This window comes from Ambystoma mexicanum, chromosome 5p, assembly GCF_040938575.1.
Source record: "Ambystoma mexicanum isolate Mex_15411 chromosome 5p, UKY_AmexF1_1, whole genome shotgun sequence".
NCBI classification, from domain to species: Eukaryota; Metazoa; Chordata; class Amphibia; order Caudata; family Ambystomatidae; genus Ambystoma; species Ambystoma mexicanum.
The window spans coordinates 768,171,226-768,184,153 of record NC_090930.1 but is presented as its reverse complement, the minus strand read 5'-3'; positions in this window follow the sequence as shown (position 1 = coordinate 768,184,153).

The window sequence follows — 12,928 nt, the reverse complement described above, 5'->3', positions numbered from 1 at the left end:
TGGGGGTTGGATAATCAGAATATCCTAAAATATACAATGGGGCAAAGGTGTTGAAAATGGAGGGATACTGTATCTCACCATTGGGTCTCTCACCCCCACTCCCAGAGGACCCCTCACAGAGGTAATCCTCCCACACTGGTCCATCCCCAGGGTCTGGATCCAAAGGCGATGGCCATGCCCTGGCAACCTGAGCAAGAGATCTCTGAGGACGGGACAGTGAGACATCCTCTGGTTTCTCACATGCCCTTCCCCTATGCAATGTGGATGCATCTGTTTCACAAGGGAACCGGGAAAGGAAGTCAACATTCCCTTGATATATACCTTCATGGTGTTCCACAGTGAAACAGTATGGTTGTAGGTCTAAGAACCATCGCATGACACAAGGGTTAGACTCTTTCCTCTGACTTATCCACACTAAGAATGAGTGGTCCATGACAAGTATACATTCTCTCTCCAGTAGATAGTATTGAAGATGGAGGACTGCCCATAATCCTGTCAAGGAGGCATTGGTCTCGAATGTAAATTCTTTGGAAGAGTCTGCCACTTTTAGTTTGGGCATAGAGTCTGTTTTAGGTTGTTCTAACAGATATCGTCTTCTTCAGTCCAACACACGTTCTGAGGCTTTGCATTATTTAGTTCGTCAGTCAACCTTTCTGTTTTATCAGAGAACTTTGTGGTAAACCTTCGATAATATCCAATAAAACCTAAGAATGTACAAAGACCTCTCTTGGTCTTGGGTGTGGGAGGGTGTAGAACAGCTTTTACCTTTTCTTGCTGTCACTGTTCACTACCAATCCCAACAAAGAATCCCAGATATTGATATTTTACTGCTGATTGAGCTTATTTGCAGTCAATCAAGCTTGTTGGAGAACCCACATAATAGTGTAACAATGGGAGAGATGGTTGTTCCATGTTTTGCCATATCTGATGTTATCATCCATGTAGGTCCCACAGAAATCGGAGTAGGGTTGGAGTATGCTATTGTAAGTGATTTCAATCCGGCACACACCCAAGTCACGCCCAGCATGCAGTGCGCAATTGAAACCCTTATCTATTTTTATCTATGAGTTCAATATTCTGAAAATATACCACTCGTATCACACCTTTCTCCTGAGACCCCCCCGCCCCCGGTCACACTGAACCAGGAATTAGGCTAGTTTGTAAAGGTAAATATTAATTTATATATTTAAAATGTAATCACAATATGTTTTAATAGTACACAATAATCACCAATGGGGTGACAGAACACTGGTTAATATCTTTAATACACTAGGAATCAAATAATGAGAACAAAAGCAAATGCAGCACAAAGCAGAATACTTTTGTGTTGGTTTGGACAGATGGCACTATGGTTAGAGGTTCCCACTGCGACACCCCTCAACCCCCCAATAGGCAATTAAAGAGATGGGAGGAGAGAGCAGGTATTCAGGAATAGCACAAATCAAACAGAATATCAGTCCCACCTTCACCCTTCAAACACAAATCAGTCCCACCTTCCCCCTTCAAACACAAGAGAAAAAAGGAATTGACTTTTCAGCTGTCAGGGTGGCTTTCAAATTGTCTTTGGAATTGACTGAGCAAAAACACCAAATGTGGTCAAAAATAATTAAATTGTTATAAATTCCTATGGGAGCCGCTTTGAACAGTTGCAAACAATCACAAGCAATGATTTAGTCAAAAGAAAACCTTTGAATTCTCAAAAGTTCAAGTGGGAAATACAATAAAGCTATTTCACACGTGTAAAATGTCTCAGAATGTAAAATTGCGGCAACTCTTTCCTTACGCGATATTTGCTGTAACAGGAGGAGTTGAAGTTTCGTTTCTATCATAAAAACTGAGGGAGTTATAGAGGTTTTAGTAAGGTCGTTTTTGTAAACGAGGCGCGAGAATGGAAAACAAAAATGCACTTTCGAAAATAACAGATGGGTTGAGTACAATAGATTATGACTATGAAAAAGCAAATGCCACAGATGGATCTTACAGTCACATGATCAGCGTAACCCGCCTGTTGTGGATATTCTACTTCTTCAGATGAGAAAAGAGTCCACGCAAAGATAGTTGTAGCAACACTATGGTTCTGAATGAAAGATAGTATGGGTTTGAGATAGGGATAAGACAATGCAAATATACTATGGGTCACAGTTCTTCCTATTAATACTCACAGGATAAGTTATTAAATTGGACCGTCAGTTCTGGTCATGGATTGGATCTGGTATAGGAAGAACAGCACATCAGGTACGGGATCGGATCAGCTATGCCGGTCACCGGATTTGCACAAGATCAGCCTTCCTAGTCTGTGGGTATTTCAATCAGCTGGATAGCGAGATCCTCAGGCAAGCCTAGTGGTAGAAAGCCTGAGAATTTCAGGATACTAGTTCAAAAGGCCTTCTCACACCACAGCGCTTCACTGGGTTGCAAGAATAATGTTGAGGGTTAGGCCTTGCAGAAAGTCAATAGTTTTCCACTGATTGCAAGAGCCTTGACATCTTGATCTTGAAGGATGTTAAAGCTGGATGTAGCATTCTGGATCAGAGTGCTTCGCAGAATCAGGAAGGTGAGTGAATCAGTCAGTCCCTATGTGTTGTCAGCTGTCTCGATTTATCCTTTAAAATGACATCACAAAATGGGTGTATGGGCCGGCTTAGCTAAGCTTGCCCCTGTGAGCTGGGATTGAATCAAAACCTCATCTCTGCCTTGCAAATGAGTGATTGGATCAAGGCCGGATGATGTCACATTATATGGTTTGCTTTACAGTTCTTACAAACCTCCCTTTAGCTACTGGTCTCAAAATCGGATTATACTAAATACACATTTCAACATTGGTCACTTTTACACAAATCACACACAAAAATGCCCTATTTTATGTAGCATCTGTTCCTCAAAATCCCGCAGCTGTGGGGTCTTGTTTCAACTTTCTACAGAATTTTGTCCTTTTTGCTATGAACACAATTTCCAAACTTTATGCAAATTTCCACAAATGTGTATGTTTAACATAGGAATGTGTGTGTGAATTTTCACAATTCTAGTATTCATACATTTCACATACAACCACATATATTGCCATTCCTGTCCGGAACATGTTACATGGTTCTGCCGCCTATTAAAACGTGCAGCCAAAAATTAGACTAACAGCTATGTCCGTGGTATATTTTTCACCATTTTGAATCACAAGTTATGAGTCTTTAAAAATTGTTCTTTGTTCATGCTTAACAGCATATGGTATGCCCCTTTTTCTCTCCCTGGAGTCGGAGAATCCCCCTCCTTGTTTGTTCCTTCCAGGAGCCATTTACGACCCTCTCATGCCTCCGTTTTGTGGGCTTTCCTAGGCTGAAGGCCCTGCTATTGTTCATTCTCTTTCTGTAGACAAGAGTCTGGGTTACCCTACAATTATAAACACCCCGTGAGTTTCAGCTGAGAGGATATCCCTCCCCTGGGAGAAACCTGTTTGTCCACTTCTAAAGGATTGCAGCTCAGCCAAGCTAATTTATTCTTAATTAAAAACCAGGAAACCCACATTTGTTGCATCAAACATAAATACATTACTTTCTCAGCTTTAACTCTGTGGGATAAAAAGCAACTGAGATATGTATTCTTTTTAGCCACAATCCTTTTCATGTTTGCTGATCCGGCAGACTTTTTAGTTTAGATCACTTTAAAGTTTCATCAGTAACTGATCTGACAGCTGTCATTCAGGTAGGCCAGGGTACTGCACCCAGATTCTGACAGGGGCTGTCAGTTTACAGACAATCCGGTTTTTCTGAAGAATGTTTTGCTCTTCACATTAGGACTTTGTATGTTTGCAATGCTTCATAAGATTACATGAATTTTAGCGCTGAGCAAGATTTTGGATGTTGAGAAGTGTTGTGTTATAGGCATTTTGGAGTTTTTAGCACCAAAGCACATGGGCCTCATTCCGAGATTGGAGGTAGCCACGGCGCTATTAGCGCCTTCGCTGGCTCCAATACCCGGTCCGGGTCCGGTCTGGTTGGATGGGGACTTACCGGGTCATTCCGACCCTGGAGGACCCTGTAAATTCCCATTCAACCAGCCATTCCCCATTCCCATTTGAGCCCCGATGGGCTCAAAGGGAAAGGGGAAGGCAGTAATTACGGGCCTATTAACATCCTGGTCCCTTAGCGGGACCCGTAAAGAACATGTGGTCCGAACACACGTCCTTTGCGGTTCCCGCTAAGGGACCTTGGAATTGGGTGGTAAGGGATTACCGGCACGGGTCTCCTTACTGGTGCCCGGTATCCCTTACCGCCCAACTTGGAATGAGGCCCAATGTCATTTCTAGGCACATTTTTGAGTTTTATTTACAAAGCGCTGCTTCTCGTTCTGCACCCTGTTTGCTGGACATGGAGTCCATTGGCACATTTTCTGAAGTGTGTGCTTGAGAACATGGATTTTGTAGGTTTTTTGTAGGTTTTTGGTGCGCACAAGAGTTTTGCCGCCATTGTTGCAGTTTCTTCCGCCATAAGCATTAGAGTGATACCGCATAGCACAGCAAAGTGGGTCAATACATCCCACAGATCCTCCACTCCCGACTTGGTTTTGACCTCCCATCAAGGGGAAATCGAGAGATTGGGATGTTCTTTTCCTGTCCGTGTGGAGATCTTCAGTTGCTTCTCCCGTCAGTGCTGGAGCGACATGCTCTCCTCGCCGGTTCTGGTCAGGAGTATTGCTGGTTCTGGTTGAGAGTATTGTTGGTTCTGGTTGGGAGTATGGAGTGGCACTCCGGGCTCCTTGGGTCTTTCTTCTCGGTCCCCGAGTGGTCCTCCTTGGTAATTCTTGGGATGATTCTTAATTCAATGCTAGAAGATATAACATAGCATGGTTATGGATATGTTCCCACTACTGTGTCCACACATCTTCGGTGGGATGTCAGCAGTGGGAAAGACACTTGCATTGGTTAACATTGGCAATATTCCCCATCTATGTTCACTAATGGTCTTAACACTCTTCTCACACATACACAGTGAACATTTAGTAATTCTTTTATGTCTCTGGATTTTACCCCTCTGGGTTTCCGGGTTAGCTCCTCTATTTGCTGCAAAGTATGCCTGAGATGGCAATTCTTCAACTGGTTTATGTGGACCCACTTGTCTTCCCCTTCTGTCAAACTGCCCTTGGAAATGCAGATTTTGTAGGCGACTGGTGAGATTCTGTCCACAATTTCAAAAGGACCCCGCCAAGTTAGGAGGAATTCTACTTGATATTCCTTTTTTGTGGTCTTAAGGTCATAGTGGGTCTTCATACTGTCTGCAGATCTTTCTAGATTCCGCTGAGCCTAGGCAAAAGCTTGTTGAAGGTGTTTTCTCAGATTCCCAACATACTCATGAGTTGTGGAGGCATTTATCAAGGTCTGCTCTTGGGTTCTGTAGAGCAGATGCTGGGGTAGCACCAACCTTCGTCCAGTCATCAGCTCAAATTGAGACATTTTTGTTGCAGAAGAAGGGGTAGATCTGATGGCCATCAGGACAAGGGGTAATTGAATGTCCCAACTTGGCCCAGAATCTGCCACAAACTTTTTTAATATGTTCACAATAGTTGTATTGTACCTCTAAACTCCACCACTAGAGGACCGCTGGTAGGCAATGTGTAGTTTCCTTTTTACCCCAAGTATCTCCCACATCTTTGTCATCACTTTGCTAGTGAAGTGGCTACCTCGGTCTGACTCAATCCTTTGGGGTAGTCCAAAACGCGAGAAGATGTCATCAGGGCAGCTGCTGTTTCTGCCTTGCAATTTGAGGCCGGGAGACATTCCACCCATTTAGTAAATAAGCATGTTACAGTCAACATGTACTTGTTCCCTCTAGAGGAGCGAATCACAGGCCCGATAAAACCGACTTGCACATCTGACCAAGGCAGTGTCATCCCCCTCTTTTGAGGGGAGCACGGTGTGAGTGAAGTTGGCTGAAATTTTGCACACACAAGACACCCCTTCAAGTATTGGTCGAGGTCCTGCCCCATGTGTGGCCAGTATGCAACCTCTCGCAAGATATCTAATGTTGTATGAAACCCCCGATGACCGGCTGTGGCCGCATCATGGCCGTGACTTAGCATCAGTCTTCGGAATGAGGTAGGGACCACCCACTGGTCATGACCAGATATGGATCTCCTCACCAACAAACCGTCTTGGATTCGGAACATTTTTTGGACAGTTCATCAACACTCTGTGGTCCTCTTTCCCAATGTAATCGGTATCCGTCAGGGAGAAAGATCTCAGGGTCCTCAATGTGTTGATAAAACTTACCAATTATTGGATCCCCTTTTTGAACCATAATGAAATCAGCATCTGGGGTCTCCTTACTCCATTGTGCAGTTGAGAGTTCATTGTGAGCATTTGTCTGGGACCTATTGATAGCAGTGAGCTGGATTTCCCCCAACAGGGACTCGATCTCAAGAAGATCCCCTTGGATGGCTCCAGTTTTGGCCAGCTGATTAGCTAGGTCCTTTCCAGTTTTTTCTGGTCCCTCTACTTTAGAATGACCCTTGATCTTTTTCCAGCAGATGGTCATCCCATTCGAGGTGACCATATCATCAATATTTTGGATACATTTTCCATGTTTTAATGGTTTATTATTAGCACATAGCATGACTCTGGTTTTCCAATTAACCAGGTGCTCCATGAACCCGTTCCGTACATAATCTGAATCAGTGATTATGACCAGTTCGTGGAGTTGGTCTTGGACGGCAGTGAGTATGGTTTGATGCACAGCCATCAACTCTGCCACTTGACTACTTCGGGGACCGATTTTGTACCCAGCAGAGGGTTATGGGGCATCATTCACCCATGCATTCCCCACGCCGGCCACAAGTTCCTTTTCCCAGTTCTTGTCAACATGGTAGGAGCACCCATCCACATAGACAGTGGGCATTCCCTCACACTTGTCTTCGTCATAGACGTTGTGTGGGGAATTGAGGTATGCCTCCATGTTGTCCTTGATTTTAAGACCTTTTTCCTCGAGACAGTTTTCTCTGGCACAATCATGCAAGTCAGCCATACCTTGCGCGAGGGTACTCTTCTTGTTTTGGCCATATCTGACCTCCACAGGAAAGCCTTGCATTGACAGAATCCAGGAAGTAATTTGGGAATTATTCACATTTGCGGCCCGGATTCTGTCACTTTGAAGATATTGCAAAGGTTGGTGTGGAGTCTCCACTATGATGTTTTACCCCTGGATAAGCGGGCGGTAATTCTTCAATGCCCACACCATTGCCAGGAGTGCCTTCTCACAATCGTTGAATATTTCCTCCACAGAGGATAAAGTTTTACTCACATAGGAGATTACTTTATTGACCTTGTCATGCTTTTGGTATAATACCGCAGTCAAGCACGTATTTGAGAACCCTGTCTCCAAGAAGAACTCCTTGTTTTTGAAAGGGTAAGCTAGGCAAGGCACTTGTGAGAGGCTTCTTTTGAGTTGTCTTACTGCCTCGCCTTGTTCTGAACCCCACTCCCACTTGACCCCGCCCTTAAAAAGATGGATCAGGGGTCTCGTGATCTCTGCATAATCCTGAATGAACTTTCTGCTGTAATTATTCAGTTCAAGGAAGTTCCTTAGTTCCTGCAGAGTTGTTGGGTCTTTTATTTTCTGGAGTGCTTCTACTTTCTTTTCCGGGGAAAAGAGACCCTCAGGAGTTATCTCATGCCCCAAGAAATTGACACGGGTCCTGCACCACTGTGTCTTTTGGAAAGAGAGTTTTGCTCCGGCAACTCTCAACTGTGTCAGAAAATAACGGATCTCCGCTATGTGTTCCTCCACAGTTGAGCTTTTGATTAGAACATCATCTACATAGGCTAGGTTGCCCCTTTCACCCAAGTCGGGCATGGCCTTATGCAGAAAGATGTTTAATTCATAGTCGGAATAGATGTATCCAAATGGAGTCCGGGTCCAAGTGTACTGCTTCCCCCGAAGGTAAAGGCCAGCTTGTATTGGTCCTCCCTACTGACAGGTACAGTCCAGTACCCATTGGTCAGGTCAATAGCAGTGTATACCTTTGACCCCTGGATCTGGGCTAGCCCTTGGTCAATGTAGGGAAGAGGCCATCGAGAAGTATGGGCCCATTTGTTGAGCTCCCTTAGGTCAGCACAGAGTCTCCACTGGCCATTTGGTTTCAAAATCCCCAGCACCGGATTATTGAAGATGCTATGGACTGGACAAATTATACCACTGGACTCCAGGTTCTTAATTATTTCAGTAAGGGACTCCATTGATGTGAGAGGCAAGCAATATTGCTTCACAACCACTGGAGTCATGCCAGGGTCCATGGGAATTTTTGTTGTGTGGATGTCGGTGCAACCACAGTCATATGAGTCCACCGCAAAGAGATCTTGAAAATCTAAGAAAACTTGTTTCAATTTTTGCTTTTGCTCCAGAGTCTCACAGGTAGCAGCTAGGTTGACTCTCTCTTCAACCAGCTGCCTGAAGCCCAGAAAAACTTCTGGTTTGGCTATCTCAGCGGCCTCCTCCAGCTGGGTGGAGAAGTCCCTGGTCAAAGTATTGACTTGGACTGATGGCTTCAGGTGGGGAAGGCAGTCCTGGTGGACTTGAAAGATCACCTCATCCCTCCTGAAGTCACAGGTCACATCTTCCTTACCATAAGGGCAGTAAGAGTACACCAGGAAATTCCCCCCATGCCGGGTGAAGATCCTGTTTGGTGTTGTGTCATTGTCGTTATCACAGTCAAAACAGTCATTGGAGATGGGTCCTATCAGTTTGTTACCTAAATCTATGGAAAAATGTTGTTCATCAACCGCCATTACAATAACGGTGCCTGCGCCCAGAATGATACTCTTTAGGTCGCTGTTATCCACCGCTATTGGAATGGTGTTGTGTTCTGTATTGACTAGTGGTCTTAGGTTTAACCCCAAACCTTGCTGTTGAAAATGCGCATTGAGGTGAACATAGGCGTCAGGATTCTTCAGTTTCTGTCCTCTTTTAATTTTTACTTTAAGTGGGAATAGTCGGGTCCGTTCTGGGATGGTGACTTCCTTTCTAATCTGAATTTCAACTGCATATGGCAGCAATTGAGCTGACAGAAATGCTTTCTCTGGGTTATCAAAGTCCATGAGATTACCCGCTAATTGGGACCAGGCTTTGAAGTTTATTTGGTCCAAACTAATGACAAGTGAGAATCTCACTGCCTAAATAAAATGCAGCAGGGACATCTCGCACGACCCAACAATTATGGACTATGCCCTTGTTGCCTATTGCAATTTTGAGCATGCACCTACTAGGCAGGAGATGTTTGGAATTGGGTGTTTCCAAGTCCATTTCCCATTTGTACATCAATTTAAATGTGGGAATGGCTGGATCTTTTGGGAGTTTGCGGAACATGGCCTCGCTGATGAAGCTCTTACTGTTGTTTTTGCACACTCGGGCGAGAACAGAGTTTTTCCCCTCATTTAACTGAATTGGGATGAACAACTGTTCTCCAGTTTTCTGAATATCAGCCAAGCTTTGAGCTGATTTCTCATCATTTCGAACCATAGTAGTGGGATTTTCTGATTGTGAATTTGTATAGAATTTCAGAGTATTCCCTTCCAGTGTGGAATGCCACTTGAGACTGGAAGGAAGGTTGATTTTCAGAAATAGAGAGGACTTCCCATCACCAGTTTTTTGTCCTACTGCAATTACTGTCACATCAGGGATTTGGTGGTTTTGGAAATGGAATTCAATTTGGTCAGGTTTTTGTTCAACCATGTGGCATGTGCCATTTAAACTAACATGGTTGACACTATGTTTTAATTTTATTGGTCGGGTAATTTAGGTCCAGAGGACCTTGTTTACACAATCTATGAGGGGAGACAATCTACGCAGGATGTCATTCCCTAGTAAACATGGTGTGCCCTGTGGAGTCACAACTATGACCGGGTGCTTCACCTTGTGTCGCCCAATTCTAATGTCTAAATCCACAGTCTCCTCGACAGGAATCTCATTCCCATTGAAGTTCTGAAGTTGTCCAGGAAGAGGGGTGAGAGGGATTTGGTATTTCTCCCCCCTTCCCGAATTCAGCTGATCAAAGGCCCTTTTTGACAGAAGGGTGGCTTGGGATCCAGTGTCCACCAGTGCCAAAAATGTACATTGCCCCTGTATTTGAACCGGGGCATAAAATCTTCCCTCCTTCTCCTCAAGGGGGCAAAGATAATGCACATTTTTGGCCAATTGGTGGGTTAATTTCTTTGCTTTGGATTCTGACAGAGGGGTGATTTGGGCAGGATTTTGTTTGGGATCTTGGGAACCTGTAAGAAAAAGGTGACAGTTGGAGAGGGGGGAAGTTTTGGGCTCCCCTGGTTCTGATTCTGGGCTGCCCCCTCCCCTTTTTGGAGGCAGTCACCAGAATTGGTTTGAACAAGGTGACTTTCTTGCTGGTCATTCTGGGGTTCAATGTTGGGCAGTTTAAACTCAGTCTTTTCTTGGGACGCATTTCTCTTTGGGAGGAGTTCCCCATCCCTGAGGGAGAAGAATATTTTTCCCAGAATCCTCTGAGGACCCCTCTCCTTCAAATTGGAAGATTCGAACCTCCTCCTCAAAATGGGTCTTTTTAGGTTCTTTATTTCTCCTACCCGCCCTCTCTTCCTTAGGTTGCAGACTTTCGGGGGCAGGAGACTCTGGTTCCGGTTCCTGGGTTTTCAGGGGCTTTTCACAAGCGGGGAAGGAAGCTTCCTCTAAGGCTTTACACCACCCTTCCCCTTGTGCCTCCTCCCTGGGAACCAGTGGGTTGTCGGGGTTCTCTCCCTGTCATGGCTCTGGAGCACCAGACCCTTGATTTGAGGAGTTCTAAGTCGCCATGCTCATATGAGGGTTCTGTTGAGCCCTCAGCATGTGACCCAGATCCTGGCGCTCCAGTTGGGTCACCCGCTTTATCTGGTACGGTGTCCTTGGTCTACCGTTGGTTGATCACGGTAAAGGTTACTATCCCTTCTCCCATAATACCCTTGGTTGGGATAGTTTTGGTACCCCTCCAACCTTGGCCTCCCCTTTCCCGGTTTGGTCTGTCTGGGCTCAGGAAAGTGGGGGGAAAAAAAGGGTTGTTTTGGGGATTGATGTTTGGCATTTGGCAGGTACCGGGGAAAGAAACTCAACTCGGCATTTGGGGGATTACTGCCCACCTGGGGAAAGTGAGGAGGGAAGTTTCCTGGGTTGGCGGCTGCCTGGTTGGATCCCCCTCCTTGGGCTGGGGGAGTCCACACATAGCCCAGGATGGGTCTGTTGCCCTTGTAACGGGGGCTGATGTAATCAGGGGAGTTAGGGGTCCCATTTGTAGGGTTACCTCCCTGACTACCTGTTTGGGATTGGCCCGAAGGCCTTCTGGGTCCTTGATTGGTAGGATTTTGCACAGGAATATTTTTAGTCCCCCCATCTCCAGATCTAAAATGGGGACAACCTTCACCTCTGCCACCTTAGAAGCAGCAGGGGTGTTGGTTGGTTTTGGGCTTTTATTGGCACTTTTATTTTCTACTGGCTTCTGCACTTCGTAGATGTGAGTTGTTTGTTCAATGACCCAGTCTAGTGATCTTTTCTCATGAAAGTCCCTCACCAGCTGCATCATAATGTATTTAGGGAAGGCGTGAAAGAAGGTATTGATAAATTCCCTACTGTCTGTGCGCACCCTCCTGGTAGTCTGCGCAAAGGGACGTTTCAGCTCTTGGACAAATTCTTGTGGGGCCTGGTCTTCCCCACATTGCAGATTGTAGGCTGCCTTGTGGGCCTCTTGAGGGTTTCTGTGTATTGAGAAGTGCTTTAAGATGGCTGCCCTATAGGTGGACCATCTTGAATGGTTCTGATCCTCCAGCCCCAAAAAGAAGCTGAAGTATTCAGGTGAAATGTCCACTTGACATATTGAATACAGCTCATGTGGAAGTTCTCTTTGCTCAAACAATTCAAGGTGCTCCCAAACTGAATATTTGGCATTTTTGTGGTAGGGCATTATGACGCTCCTAATCACTTTGATTTGCTTCAGAGGATCTTTCAGTAGGGCTCTCTTACTTGTGTTGGCTTATTTATTTTTGGTCACCCTTGTCCACTCATCCTCTGACTCAGAGGCACTGCTACCAGAGGTGGCTGTCTGATCCTCTAGGCTCTCCCTGATTCTGCGGGCTTGGGAATGGCTGGCAGAATGTGGGGGCCTAGTCTCTTGAAACCTGTGGTGCTCAGAAGAGTCTTCTGACTCTCCCTTGCTCCCAGGATTGGCTGAGTACCCCCCTACTGTCCTAGCTGGGAAGAGGTTTTTAAAATGCTCTTTGTGGGCCTTGTCTCATGAAATTCACCACCAAATTTGACTGACTGATCTTCTTGGAAGGTGATATTTATGAGGATCCAGTTCTCTGATGCTCCCCTCATTGGAGTCTCCCTGATCAGAGAGGCTGGCTCTAATATTTAGGAACCTGTACATAGATGCCCGCCCATCCATTTCTGGGAAGCTCTTATCTGTCAGTCCCATATCTCCCATTGTGTTGAAGTCTACCATCCCCATGGCCCTTGGTTCATATGAGCCAGTGGACATGAGGGTGGCAGAGTCCATGGAACTGAAGGGAATGAAGTCCCTGATGCCAAGGGTCCTGAAGTTATGCTCGGGGTTTTCTCTTTCCCATCTTACCTCATCTTTTTCAGCCCCTACTCCCGGATGACATGCCAAAATCTGACCCTTTTGTTACCCTATTAAGGCCTTACAGGTCTCTATGATTTGTTCTTGCATGGCTATCTGTTTGTGGAGCCTGTCATTCTTTTCACAGAGAGCCTCATTGTCTCTCTGGGCTTCCTGCCTGCATTGGGAGTATTGGGCCAATTTTTGCTGCAGGAGACTCACCTCCTGAGTTTGATCCTTACTGGTCTGATTATTCTTTGCCAAAGCATCCTCAACCTGCCTGGTGTGCTCTAACAGCTTTTCATAATCAGCTTTGATTTTCCAAAACTCCTGA